Source organism: Neofelis nebulosa, chromosome 9, assembly GCF_028018385.1.
Source record: "Neofelis nebulosa isolate mNeoNeb1 chromosome 9, mNeoNeb1.pri, whole genome shotgun sequence".
Classification (NCBI taxonomy): Eukaryota; Metazoa; Chordata; class Mammalia; order Carnivora; family Felidae; genus Neofelis; species Neofelis nebulosa.
The window spans coordinates 115,932,250-115,946,330 of NC_080790.1; the positions used below are offsets into that span (position 1 = coordinate 115,932,250).

Below are 14,081 nucleotides of genomic sequence, written 5' to 3' on the forward strand. Positions count from 1 at the left end.
GGTCAAGGCCATGCCATCTTCAGCTGTGATCCGTATACTTTTGAAAAAGTGGCTCCTGGGGGCGCCTAAGTGGCTCAGTCAATTAAGCATCCGACTTAGGCTCAGGTCATGATCTCGCAGTTCGTGGGCTCAAGCCCCACACTGGACTCTGTGCTGGTGGTGTGGGGCCTGCTTGGGATTCCCTCTCTCTCTCTCTCTCTCTCTCTCTCTCTCTCTGTCCCTTCCCCACTTACACACTCTCTCTCAAAATAAATAGAAAAGAGAAAAGAGAAAAGAGAAGAGAGAAGGGAAGGGGAAGGGAAAGGGAAAGGGAAAGGGAAAGGGAAAGGGAAGGGAAAGGGGAGGGGAGGGGAAAGGGAAAGGGGAAGGGGAAGGGGAAGGGGAAGGGAAGGAAAGGAGAAAAGAAAAACAGCTCCTGACATGTAACTGAGCACTGGTAGAAAAGAAGCACCTGACCATAGGGCATCGATTGACTCTGAGACCAGAACTGAACATGCACTAGGCACGTTATCCACCAAGTCATAAAGTCAGGCAGGACCAGCAGCGATCCATGACCAGATAGAAGCAGTATGTCTACTTTGGGCTTCAGAAGATCCAGAGGACATAAGCAAGCAGCATGACCCAGACCCTCCATGGCACCTACGTCACCTCCTAGTACTGCGCTGACACTCCTCCCTCAGTTCACACTGATGGCCATGGGAGGCTATAGCAGGCATTCCCCATAACCAGCTGATGGAGGAGAGAAAACCCAGCGCTCACCATAGCCTCGCTCAGGGGTGACCTTGGAAGAGCAATGAGAGGAAATCCTCTCAGCAGGCTAAGCTTCAGGCAGCACACTTTGTCATCCACTTTGAGAAAAGAGAAAAATGACCGAATATTTAGTGTCACGGGGCTGAAGCAAGTGACTTAATAGTTTAGTCAGGGACCTGGAAGAGATAAGATTTAAAGATTGGGGACACAGAGGCTGATCTAGTTAACTGCCACTGAATATACAACCTGCTAACAACAGGGACCAACACTGCGTTCCTGATATGGTACCATCCATTCAGGTGACCAGCCCACCACTTGGACCAGCAGAAGTGGGGCAGATCGGGGTAATTCCAAAAGGACAGTAGAGGAGGGGGATAATGAGTATCAGTTAAGGCCCCATAGTCAACTATGTCTGGTTAGTATTGTGAGTTTCCCATGAGTCATGATACATCAGTTTGCTAGAGCAACCATAACAAAATAGTACAGACTTGGTGGCTTAAACTACAAAATTCATCTTCTCACGGTTCTGGGAGTCCAAGATCAAGGTGCCGGCAGGATTGGTTTCCCCTTAGGCCTCTCCCAATGACTTGCAGATGGCTGCCCTCTTGCCACAGCCTCACTCGGTCATCCCTCTGTGCACACGTGCCCCTGACCCCTGTGTGTGTCCTCATCACCTCTTTCTATAAGGACACCAGTGAGACTGGGTCGGGGCCACCCTATGGCCTTGTTTTAACTTAATCACCTGTCTAAAGGCACTACCTCCAGATATGATCACAGTCTGAGGTACTTGGGGTTAGAGCTTCAACACATGAATTAGGGGGCACACATTTCAGCCCATAACAATGATCACCCAGAATTCTGGAGCAGCTGTGCGTGGATACAGTGAACATAGAATGACAAGCGTAGCAAACTGAGCAGTGCACGGGGTGGGCTGTGGACACTAGCACGGCCCCGCCCGGATCCTCTTTACAGGGCGCCAACCCCCAGTCACTGTGGGGGTTGGCTACTGACAGCGCCCCCTTCTCTAGAGAACTGCCTTCAGACAGGAGCGGCCAATGACTGATAGGAGGGTCAAAAAGGCCAGCCCCCGGGCCTCAAGGTGGAACAGCTCAGTGATGTGCTTTATGCTTCCTTTCCTAAGGGCAAGCACAGCTGCAGTAGAAATAGCTGGAAGCAAAAAAAAAAAAAAAAAAAAAAAAAAAAAAAAAAAAAAGAAATAGCTGGAAGGGGCCATGGAAGCAGTGACGAGGGAGTGTGGGTGAAACGCCCATGGCTGGAGATAAGGGGGGGGAAGCTATGGAATGATACACCCTATGAGATGAAATATAAAACTGTTATGTGTTGATGTGCAAAAATCTCCAACGCATGTTAATGAGGGATGAGGGGAACAAGGTGCAAACGCAATGTACTTTGTGATCATTGTAAAAGGAGAGGTCCTTTCTGGAAGCACAGACAAGGAAGTGTTTCTAGTGATTACAACTCCAGGCAGGGGGCGCCTCGGTGGCTCAGTTGGTTAAGCGTCTGAGTTCGGCTCAGGTCACGATCTCGTGGTTTATGAGTTCAAGCCCTGTGTCGGGCTCTGTGCTGACAGCTCAGATCCTGGACCCTGTTTCGGATTCTGTGTCTCCCTCTCTCTCTGCCCCTCCCCTGCTCACACTCTGCCTCTGCCTCTCTGCCTCTCTCTCTCTCTCTCTCTCAAAAATAAATAAACATTTTAAAAAATATTAAAACTCCAGGCAGGGGCACCTGGGGGGCTCAGTCAGTTGAGCATCTGACTCTTGATTTTAGCTCAGGTCATGATCCCAGGGTCGTGGGATAGAGCCACACATCGAGCTCTACGCTGAGCTTGGAACCTGCCTAAGATTCTCTCTCTCTCTCTCCCTCTGCCCCTCTTCCCAGCTGTCTCTCACTCTCTCTAAAAATGAAAAAAAAAAAAGGAAAAGAAACCCTCCAGGCAGTATAGTGGGTTGAGGGTGAGGAGACTATTTGTCTGTGTTTCACTCGGTATCCTTTGTACTGGTGGAATATCATCCCGTTCATGTATGACTTGTCCCTCAACATTTCATTGTTATAAAAATATTCAAACATACAGGAAATTTGAAATAATTGCATAATAAGCACCTCTAGCCCTACTACCTGGTTTCAATAATTAAGGGTTTGCTATGCTTGCCCTATCACGTGTCTGTCTATCCATCGTTTCATCCATCCAAGAATCTTGTTTTTTGATGCATTTCAGAGTAAACTGCAGAGAGCAGTTCACTTTACCTGTAAACACTTCAGGACTCATTTTTTTAACTACAGAGTTCAATATTTGCTTACGTTTTTTAACTTTAAGATAAAAGTTATACAGCTTGAAATGCACAAATCCTTAAGTCTATCTACATATCTTCTTTATACCTGTTTCTTAAACTTTTTCAAAAAGAGTACGGGTACCCGTTGATCTGCTTCCAGTCAGCACGTATTGAGCCCCTACTGTCTGCCACACAGTGTGGCAGTCTGCTGGGGCGACGTGGTGACCGTGACAAAGTCACAGTTCCCATGAGCTCACTGTCCAGGGTTGGGGGGACAGACAAGAAGCACATCAATGAATAAGTAAAAAGGACCATTGATGGCTGTGATGGGGGCTAAGAAGGCCAGAAAGTGAGGGTCTGTGATGGAGAGAGATTGGGGCTGTGGGTGGGCAGTGCAGGAAGAAAATGCAAGAAGACCCGTCCAAGGAGGGGACATCTGAGCAGATGCCCAAGCGGTGAGAAGGTGCGCAGACATTTTCCAGCTTTGACGCATTCGTGGCTGTTTTCCAGAGCAGGTCTCCTCATCTCTCTAGGCCCCCACGTTTCTCGCCTGTGTCACAGGGATGGTAACACCTCTCCCTCCCACAGGGGAGTGGTGAGGATTAAATGAGGGAGTCGATGTGCCCAGCACAGGTGAGCATGTGGCAACTGTCAGCAGCCGTGCCGTTACCACGGCCGCCTCTGTCAATGCCGTGAAATGCGTCCCGAGCTCCTAGTATGTGCGGACTCTGTGCTGGGTGCTGGAAACACGGCAATGGGTCAGACGGGTGTCTCTGCTCAGGGAGTTCCCAGTCTAGAGGGTGAGGCAGGTACAGAGTGGGGTAATCAAAGCTGCAGGAGAAATAGCTGGAAAGGACCTTCATGGCACTAAGGAGGAAATGACTTCCTCTGAGTTGACACGTATGGTGAGTCTAAAAAGATCACTGGGAAGTGGTCAGATGAGCAAGGGCAGGAGCACATTCTAGGCTGAAGAACCAGCCGTGAAAAAAGCAGAGAAAGAATGAACTGACCGGATGCGTGAAGGAAAAACACACGCTCAGGTGAATACGGTAGGAAAGTTAAAGGGGAGGCTGGACAGAGAAGGGCTGGACCTTGGAGGACGCAGAGCCAAGGCTGAGAGCTGGACTTCCTCCTGAGCGCCATACCGAGCCAGGGGCACGCTGGCATCAGCACACCCACCAGAAAGACTAAAATTGAAAGGAAGAGACACCACCATATGTCGGTGCCAGAGTGGAGGGACAAGAGCGCTCATACTCTGCGGGTACAAATGGAAACTGGCACAAACGTTGTGGGGAGGGATGATGGGTCTGGCTATGTCTACCGTGCAGACAGGAAATGCAGCTCTGCGATGCCCCCTCCCCCCCCACTTCAGATGGGTCTGCTGGTTCGCCTCTCTCGTCTCCTGGAGGATTGGGTGACTTAGTAGTAAATGTTAGCACAGGAACCCAATCCACATGGATGACTTCGAGTGAGGTGCCTGATGGGTCCCCCTGCTCCCCTCCCGGGCCCCGGGAAGTCAAGATAAGCAGAGCACAAGACGCTGTCAATCCACAGAGATTGCAAGGCCAGAAAAGGTGCAAAGGACTCACTTCATCTGGGTGTTAGAGCCTCTGCTAGTGCCAGTGGACACAACTGCCTCACGGGGGTAAGACATTTGTGATCCGGCTCATGCACACTCAGAAAGTGCTCCAAAGCGCTCTTTGATACGTGATAGATAACCTGGAGCAGCTTTTCCAGAAGTGGAGCTGCCTCTCACACCATCAGCGAGGATGAGAAAGTGTTTCCCTCCCTATTCTTTCTCCACCCTTCCAATACAAAGGGCTCAGCAGAACACTGTTCAACACCTCTCCAAACACTGGATTCTCTCCAGGTGCCTCGAGCGGGCAACATGGCTAGCCAGAGTTCAACCATGTGTTTCTGCTTGTTTTCACCGTGACCTTAGAAAAAATATCTTGCCTCTCATAAAGGGACTCATCCAAACCTTATCTGAAAAATAAGGATAAAACAGTGCCCACCTCCAGGCATCAGCATGGGGTTAAATGGTCCCATTTAATAACGCAAGCAGAGGGCGCGTAAGTGCTCACTAAGCTTAATTATAGCCTCTAATACCCACTGTGGCCGCTAAGGTCGTGTCGTCACCTCTGATTTATGGGAAGCAGTATTGTTTTCTCACTTAGGGTAATGTTATGCAATTTACGTAAGAAATAGAAAATCAAATGTATTTAAGTTTTCAAACGTGACTCCACTTACCTGAATGCACATTGAGTACATAGTGATCCCAGGCATTGGCAGACATTGCAAATCATAAAGGTAGATGTGGCAGGCAGGTAAGGACAGCACCCCAACAACAGGTGTGCAGGAGGTGGTGGCTAAAAGACTGAGTGCCCGTTTCGGAGTCAGATGGACCAGAGTTCAGATCCTGGCCTCTTATCCGGGGAGCTGTGTGACCTTGAGCAAGTCAACCCTCCTTTCTGCACCTCCAATCCCTTATCTATACAACGAGGGGAGGAGAGTGAACTGGCTGGCCGGAGGCTCAGTCTGGCAGGCAGTAAGCGCTCAGAAATGGTAGGGCCATTCCTATTCTGTACCTCAGACAAGCCCTCCTTCCATACATAATCAGCCCCCAAAATTGCATTGCAAAAAAGGAAATGTGTGAAATTCGGAAGCAGAACAAAGGGAGATTTGCCTGGTGTCTGTGTGTGTGTGTGTGTGTGTGTGTGTGTGTGTGTGGGTGGGTGTGGGTGTGTGTATGTGTGTGTGTGGTGTTAGGGGAGGGCATCTAGTTCCCCGAGGGGCTAAAACCACTCAAACCCTCCTGCAGCTCTGATGGTTTGAGCATTCCATACCTGTTCCTTATTTTTGATCTCCGTCCTCACGACTGAGACGAGTGAGTGCTGTGTTTTTATATTTCCTTGTCCATTTCGGGCTCTCTCTCTCTCTCCCCAGGAGAATGTGAGCCCGGGAAGGCAGGGGGCACAGTCTGTTTGCTCCCTGCTTTGTCCAAAGCACCCAGAATTGTGTCCACACACAAAGGGTGTGAAATACAACTAGCTGACCAGCCCACTGACCTGCTGGCTGACTGTGTCTGTCTGTCCCACCTGTCCTGAGCTACTAAAAAGAATGAGGGAGGGGCACCTGGGTGGCTCAGTTGGTTGTGTCTGACTTTGGCTCGGGCCATGATCTCACAGTTCGTGGGTTCAGGCCCCGCATCAGGCTCTGTGCTGACAGCCCAGAGCCTGGAGCCTGTTTCAGTTTCCGTGTCTCCCTCTCTCTGCCCCTCCCCTGCTCGTGCTCTGTCTCTGTCTCTGTCTCTGTCTCTCTCTTTCTCTCTCTCTCAAAAATAGACATTTAAAAAATTTTTAAAGAGAGAGAATGAGGGAGTCAGGAAGAAATATTGCAGATAGATCTCTAACCTGCACAGGCCCACACACACACATAACAAGTCTCCAGCTCCCAGGTACCTCCCCAGGTCTGCCCAGGGGTGGCCTTCCCACCTCCTGACCTGGTCACCCCTGAGAGGCTGCCTCTAAGGGTGACCATTTGGGAGGTCGTGAGGCTGAACCTCTGAGGCCCTGAAACTGAGGCTCCCCACTTGGAGCCTCAGCTGCTCTCAGAGGCCTGATCCAGGAACCCCGATCTCCCAGGGGAACCCCCACTCTCCAGCTCGCACACATATCACACACCCAGACACTGTTTCTAAAGACAGAAACTCCAAAGGACAGTCCTCATAACAACTCCCAGCTTGTAAAACCACTTAGTTTTTCCAGTTACAGCTACACAATGTCAACAATAACGACTAAAATAATCTTCACAGTAATCTTCATATTAAGAGCACCCTCACGCAGCCCTGGCTGGGCTTTAAGGAAGCACTTGCCACAGCCACTGTCGTCTGCGTGTAAAAGAGTTAACGGGGTGCCAGAACAGGGCCTGGAAAGGGAGCGAGTGCTCATATGCTTGGGTGGTTCCTTTCAAGGTCCACAACTGAGCCAGCAAGTCAGTCATTGCTCAGGGACGAGGGCAGGGCTCCAGCCCCTCCTGGGGGCACTTTGGCCAAGGCCACCCGTGGGTAGCTGGGAGGGAGGAGGGGGGTCGGTGGGGGATCGCCTCTCAAAGTGCCAACACCTGTGCTCTCCACAGGGCTCCCCCAGCTCCCTCCTGGGCCTCTGAGGTGGCAAGAGATGGACAGAGACAGGGACAGAGAGAGGCAGAGGAAAGAAGACAGTAAAAAGAGGCCAAAATGTACAGAAACCAGCTTGTGTGTGACAGAGAGAGAGAGGCCTCAAGACAGCTGAGGCCAGGGTGTTCAGACAAGCAGGGTCCTGGAGGCCTGGTTTCGGAGGTCACACCAGACTGGCCCCTGCCCGAGGGAGGCTCCAGGGTGTGCCAAGGGGCGACCAGGACCCCAGCCCCACTTCACCTCCAACCTGTGGTCTACTTTCTGGTGCAGGCCCAGCCTGCTTCCCTACCACCTACTCTGTTCCATCACAAGACTTAGATGAGACCCCCAGAGTCTCTCTTTCCAAAACCCACCTCCTTCGTTTGCCCCTCCTCCTGGAAAGCCCTCCTCTCCTAGCCCTCATTATCAGCCTCTTACCATTATCCCCGAAGCCCAGATCAAATGTTACCCCTTCCGTGAAGCCTTCTCTGATCTACCCTCGTCCCCAGTCAGGCAGCGCATGCCCTCTGAGCTGTTGGCAACTGTCACATTCTAGGTGCACGTGGACCCCCCTCACAGCGCTGATCACCTCCCTCCTCTACCCTTTGACACCCTTTGCCTGTGCCCCACACTCTGGCCCTGATGACAAGTCCTGTGCTGACCTCCATCACAGCACCCGGTGCAGTGGGCCTGGGCTCACCTCAGTTGCTGCACTATCCCCGTGGGCTTCCCCTTCTAAGGGCACTTACCAACACCTAGCTGACCTCTACCCTGTCCCACGCTGCCCGAGTTGGGGAAAGTCACCACGCTTATCCCTCTGCCTGCATTGACCCTGATCGTGACCCAAAGCCTGACCTCTCTGTCCCTGTGGGACACACCCACTGTGTGTCCCCCACCTTGTGTGGACCCCCACCTTGACTGTGAGCCTTACAAGGGCAGGGCATATCTGGTCTTTGTCTCCCTGGGAAGAGTTAGAAGTCTGGCTTAGCCATACAGAGAAAGACAGATACCATATGGTTTCACTCTTATGTGGATCCTGGGAAACGTAACAGAAACCCATGGGGGAGGGGAAGGGAAAAAAAAAAAAAAAAAAGAGGTTAGAGTGGGAGAGAGCCAAAGCATAAGAGACTGTTAAAAACTGAGAACAAACTGAGGGTTGATGGGGGGTGGGAGGGAGGGCAGGGTGGGTGATGGGTATTGAGGAGGGCACCTTTTGGGATGAGCACTGGGTGTTGTATGGAAACCAATTTGACAGTAAATTTCATATATTAAAAAATAAAAAAAATAAAAAAAAATAAAAAAATAAATAAAAAAAAAAATAAAAAAAAAAATTAAAAAAAAAGAAGTCTGGCTTAGCCAATGCTTGTTTGCACTGAATCTATTCCCGTCCCACAAAAGAGGGATTACGCCCGTGAAGTTTCAGTGGTGGTTCCGGGACTGGCGTGACTGGGCTTTTGTTGGAACGGCTATCTATCCATCTGTCTATCTGCTGGCCCGTCTGCCACCGTGTCTCCCTGAAATCCTGGGCGGTGGGGGCTGTGGGTGACGCTGGGAAAGGAATGAGACTTCCTCCACTCCCCTGTTCTCCACCCAACCTTTATTTACTCATTTTCAAGCCATTTCATGGGGCTGTTTGCTGATCCAAAAAAATGTATTCAGTGTGAAAATGTTCTCAATTCTGAAAACACAAGGAAGGTGGTACAAGTCACCTGTGATGACACTTCCAAGAAATGAACACTATTACCATTTTGGTGAGTTTCCTTCCAGTATTTTTTCTAGATGAAAAAAAAAAATTTTTTTTCTAAAAAACAGAAGTAACTTTCTAAAATAAACAATTCACTTGATGAGTCCCCTGTTGCTGGACGTTTAAGCTGGTCCCCCCTTAGGGCCGTTGTACATAATGCTGTGCTGGGCCGCCTAACAGTTCCTTTGGCCCACGCCACTGGACAGGTCCCTCAGACAGAACCCACACTGGCCCTGGGTCAACGGGAGTAGGCCTTCCTGAGAACAGACGTGTCCTCCGGAACAGGCCGTTCCTCCCTGCTTATTCAGTGAACCCCCTCTGCCATAAGCAAAGGTTGTCTGAGCCAGTCTGACCTCCAGCATCAAGAAGCCCAGTGTCCTCACCTGACAGCTGGGGAGGCTAAGGCCCAGAGAGAAGAACTGACGTGTCCAAAAGCATCAGCAAACTCCATGTTGTCTGCATGTTTTCTCTCCACTCTGTTATCTCCTTGATGTTCTACAAGGAACCGCAAAACCTTCAACCAGAACGCAGGTGGCACTCGGCAAGAGCAATACGTCAATATGGCTCGTGGCCACACTGCGAATCCATCATCACTCTCTTCCGCTGAGTCCAGACCCCCAAGGACTCCAACAGCCGTTACCAGGCAATGGGATGGGTGCAAGAGGTGAAATCTTTCTGCCACTCTCATGGTACCTTTGGTGCCAACATAGCCCTTTTAAATTGAGGACCCGAGCCCACTCGGGAGAACTTTGAAGGAGACTTCCATCTTGCCTTCCAGGATGGTAACAGTGTGTAAGTCCTCCAGATTTTCATCTGTCCAGCCCAGCCATGTCCTCACAGACTCTGGTCCTCCACAGGACCATGGACTCCCCAGGAAAGGATGTCCCTGTCCCAGCTGGAGGTGACGGGGTCAGCTGGGACAAAGGGACATGTCATAGGCTCCAGAGTCACACAGAACTGGGTCCAAATCCTGGGTCCACATTTTATGGCTGTGGGACCCTGGGCACGTCACTTCCCTTCTCCAAGGACCTCGCTCATCTGGAAAATGGAGGTGTTAATCCCCTGGGTGTTATCCTTTCTGGGCCTCAGTTTGGTGATCTATAGAATGGAAGTGGTCTTTTCTACTTTGACACTTTGCTGTGGCTGTGTGTCCAGCTTTCAGTATCTTTGATTTCACACTTTCTCCCCACCCCTAAACCAAGGCTTCTATGGACTGGCTTGGTACAGACAGGGGAGAGAGGCTCATGTGCTCTCTCTCTCTCTCTCTCTCTCTCTCTCTCTCTCTCTCTCTCTCTCTCTCACACAAACACACACACACACACACACACACACACACACCTGTTCCCTTTCTCTCTGGCTCCATCCAGGGATGGAGCACAGTCAGAAAAGAGAGGAAAAGGGGGCAGGTTTCCCTTGGCTGTTAGTACTGCAAGATGGCTCTCTCATCTCTAGGGAGGCAAAAAATGTTTCGAGCTCTCATGGGCACCTTCTTGGGGGCATTTTCAAGCCTCCCTGCCAGGCCTCTTGAGCTGCAATCCCAGACAAGGGCAGAGCCCCGCCAGTGGCTGACCACCCTGCATGCCACCCCCAGCCCCTGGCTCTCTAGAATCCTTTCCGCACCTGTCCAGGAGATGGTGTTGTGAAGGACTTAAACCAACCCCAAACTAGACCGCTGTCCTGCAGGGTCCTTGGAAAAGCATACACACAAGCTTTGACTCTGTCCAGAGCCAGAATTTTCCTCAGAAGCCACTCTGCCCACTGTGACAGCAGCTCACAGCCTCTTTCTCTCAGGCAGAAGATAGAAACCAGGCCACTGCATGTCCCCTGGACCCCTACCTGGTCCCTGGAAAGCCCCCTCCCTCTAGGCCTGCAATAGGGGCAGATGCCCCTCTCTCCTCACCAGGAGAGTGGGAAGAGGGACCACAGCTGTAGCTGTCTCATAAGAAATACCCTCACAGACTCATAAATATGGAGATCAAATATATGAGGGTTACTGGAGGGGTTGTGGGAAGGGGGATGGGCTAAATGGGTAAGGGGCACTAAGGAGTCTACTCCAGAAATCACTGTTGCACTATATGCTAACTAATTTCGGTGGAAATTTTAAAAAATAAAAAATTAAAATTAAAGAAAAAAAAAAGAAAGAAATACCCTCACAGGGCGCCTGGGTGGCTCAGTCGGTTGAGTGTCCGACTTTGGCTCAGGTCATGATCTCGCCGTCTGTGAGTTCGGGCCCCGCGTTGGGCTCTGTGCTGACAGCTCAGGGCCTGGAGCCTGCTTCGGATTCTGTGCCTCGCTCTCTCTCTGCCCCTCCCCTGCTCACGCTCTGTCTCTCTCTGTCTCAAAAATAAATAAATAAAAACATTTAGAAAAAATTTTTTGAATAAAAAAAAAAAGAAATATCCTCACAGACCTTCCTTCTTTGCCCTCATGATTCTTTATCACCTTGATCTGGGTCAGAAGCCTCCACACGGCAGAACCAACGGTGGTGCGACCGGTTCTTGGCTATCGGCTTGCACTATGTTCTGGCCCCTTTTCTTAGTATATGGCATCATCTGTGGAACCATGGTGCTAGTTTGCAGACCTGAGTGCCGGTGGGGACACCCATCAGTGAGCAGTGAGAGAGAAGAGCAAGAAGACCCCTACCTTAGCAAGGGTGGCCAGGTAAGGCCTTTCCAAGGAGGGGACACTGAAGCTGAGGCTTGGGGAATGAGAGGGAGCCAAGCTGGGAGAAGAGCACTCCTGGGAGAGGGCTCAGCATGTGCAAAGGCCCTGAGGTAGGAGTGAGAGGAGAGAGAAGCAAAGTGATGAGCGATGAGCCCTGAAAGGCGGGCTGCAGCCAACCAGGCGGGACCTTGTCAAGCTTGGATTTTCTTGTAAGAGTCACGGAGGCCTTTGGCGGCGGGGGGGAGGGGGGGAGCTGTTAATAAGCACAGATGTGGCAAAATCTGAGTAATTTTTTAAAAGCTAACTCAGGCTGCTCGGTGGAAATTGGATTTTGGGGGGGGGGGGGGGGGACTAAGGGTGGGAAGAGGGAGACCAGAGAGGAGACTGGAATGAATTAGTGAATGCATGGATGGGTGGATGGATAAAGTGGACATCTCTCAAGGCAGAAGAGGATCCAAATCCCAAGGGAGTAAATAATTGGTACTTTGGGGGCTCCCGGGAGGATATCGGTCCAGGTGGGGCAACAGTCGGGCAGCTCTATGCAGATCTTGCCTTCTGAATTAGGCCTTGAAGATCAGTGACGTTAATATTCCAACAATAATAACAGCATTTACCATTTACTGAATTCTCTGATGTTCCAAGAATTTCACATTATCTTATGTGACTGTCAAAACAGTCCTAATTTACAACTGAGGAAACAGAGGCTCACAGAGGGAAACAATTTTCCCGTGGCCTCACAGTTGATGAACCCAAGAGCAAGGATTGAACCACATCTGTCAGACTCCAAAAGCTTTCCCCTGTCCTGCTGCCCAGATGGGGCAAGATGGACCTTTGAGGGAATGGACCAAGCATTCCAGGAACAGGACACAGCACAAGCAAAGGCCTGGGAGCTGGAAAGAGGTGAGAGTGGGACAGAAAGGCTGTCAGCAGTCTGATGGGAGCGCTGAGCGGCACTGAGGACAGGGCCATGCCGGCCCTGGGCTCCAAGGTGTGTCAGGCCAACAGAGAGGAGTCGTGCATGGTGACTCCAGAGAGTGTATCAGGGCCAAGAGGCAGGAAGCAGGAGCTAAGGCAGGCCCAGGCCCTGGCACTGGACGCAGGCCTCCGACAGAGGGGCATTGTTCACAGGCAGCAGGCATGACCAGCCGAGGAGCACAAGAGGCAGCACTTGGCTCTCTGGAGACGCGCCCAAGGGACTGGCAAGACCCCTCCAGGAGGCCTCCCTGACTCCCAAAACATCTCGTCTTTGGGTGTTTGGCACATTTGCACACACGGCAGGATAGCAAATGCTCTTGCCTTTTTCCCCTTGACAACTCCAGGAGGGGGAGAGAGGCCAGGGCCAGGCCACCCACACACTGAGGGGCCTCGGGGCATTCACTGCCACTCTCTTGTCCCCCTGCAAGATTCAGCAATGGCCCTCTCAGCTCTGAGCCACAAGCCACAAATCAAAGCAGGGCAGCAAGGATGCCTCCCCAGATCACGTCAAAAGGCAGTGTTCACATCCCGCCCTCCCGACACTGGCCTGGAGTCACTTGGGGAAAGGACAGTGGGTGGCAAAGAGCTTGTGGTCTGGACTAGGTAGACTGGACTCCAGTCCCAGCTCCGGCAGCCCTGGCCGTGGGACCTGGAGCAAGTCACCCACCTCCCTGAGCCTCAGGTGCCCTTGGTGAGCCCGGGGCTGCCGACAGGTTAAATGAGGCAAGGTTTGTACCCAGGCGGTGGGTGATAGGGGTCCTGTGGGACCATGGCTTTGTTCCCTCGGTTCGCAGGCACGCCTCATTACTCATTCGTTCCACACATGCTCGCGGAGATTCCTGAAGGCGGACGCAAGGCACAGTGGGTATAATCATTGCCCAGTGAATCACTGAAAGTACTTGCTAAGTGCTACGTGAGCATGCACCTCAGTTCACGCTCTCAGCAGCCTGTGCGGGAGGTGCTACTATATCATCCCCACCGTATCGATGAGGACACCGAGGCCCAGAGAGGTGAAGTACTTTCCCCAGGGTCACACAGCAAAGGAAGGCCCATCCTATTACAAGCAGCGATAACACAGCAACAGCCACTCACATTTATTGAGCACGTACTCTGTGCCAGGACCTACGCTCTGAGCCGTGTCCGCTGTGCTCCTCTCAGCATACTAGTACGTGGGTGCTACTATTGTTCCCATTTCCCAGATGAAAAGCTGAGACTTGGAGAAGTTAGGGAATGTCCCCCAAGTCACATATCATGGAAATGGTGGAGCTAGGACGCGGACCCAGACTGTCCTCAGGACCTTTTATATCTGCCAAGCTGTAGAGACATCCCCAGATAGGTTTTGAAGTCAGAGTTCTGGCTGAATCCTGGTTCTGCCATTTGCTGACTGTGTGAGGCAGGTTCCTCCGTGGTGACGTTGTGATAATGGTACTGATCCTGGTGGGGACGAGGTTCCATCGACATGACCAATGTAAAGCCTAGGGTGGCACCTGCCATGTTGTAG

The 14,081-nt window shown here is 51.3% G+C and overlaps 1 protein-coding gene across 4 annotated transcripts in view; it reads right to left on the reverse strand.

Moving 5' to 3' along the window:
* CDK5RAP1 (CDK5 regulatory subunit associated protein 1) overlaps positions 1 to 14,081 on the reverse strand; it is a 230,485-nt gene that overhangs the window by 94,893 nt on the left and 121,511 nt on the right. The window lies entirely within an intron of this gene.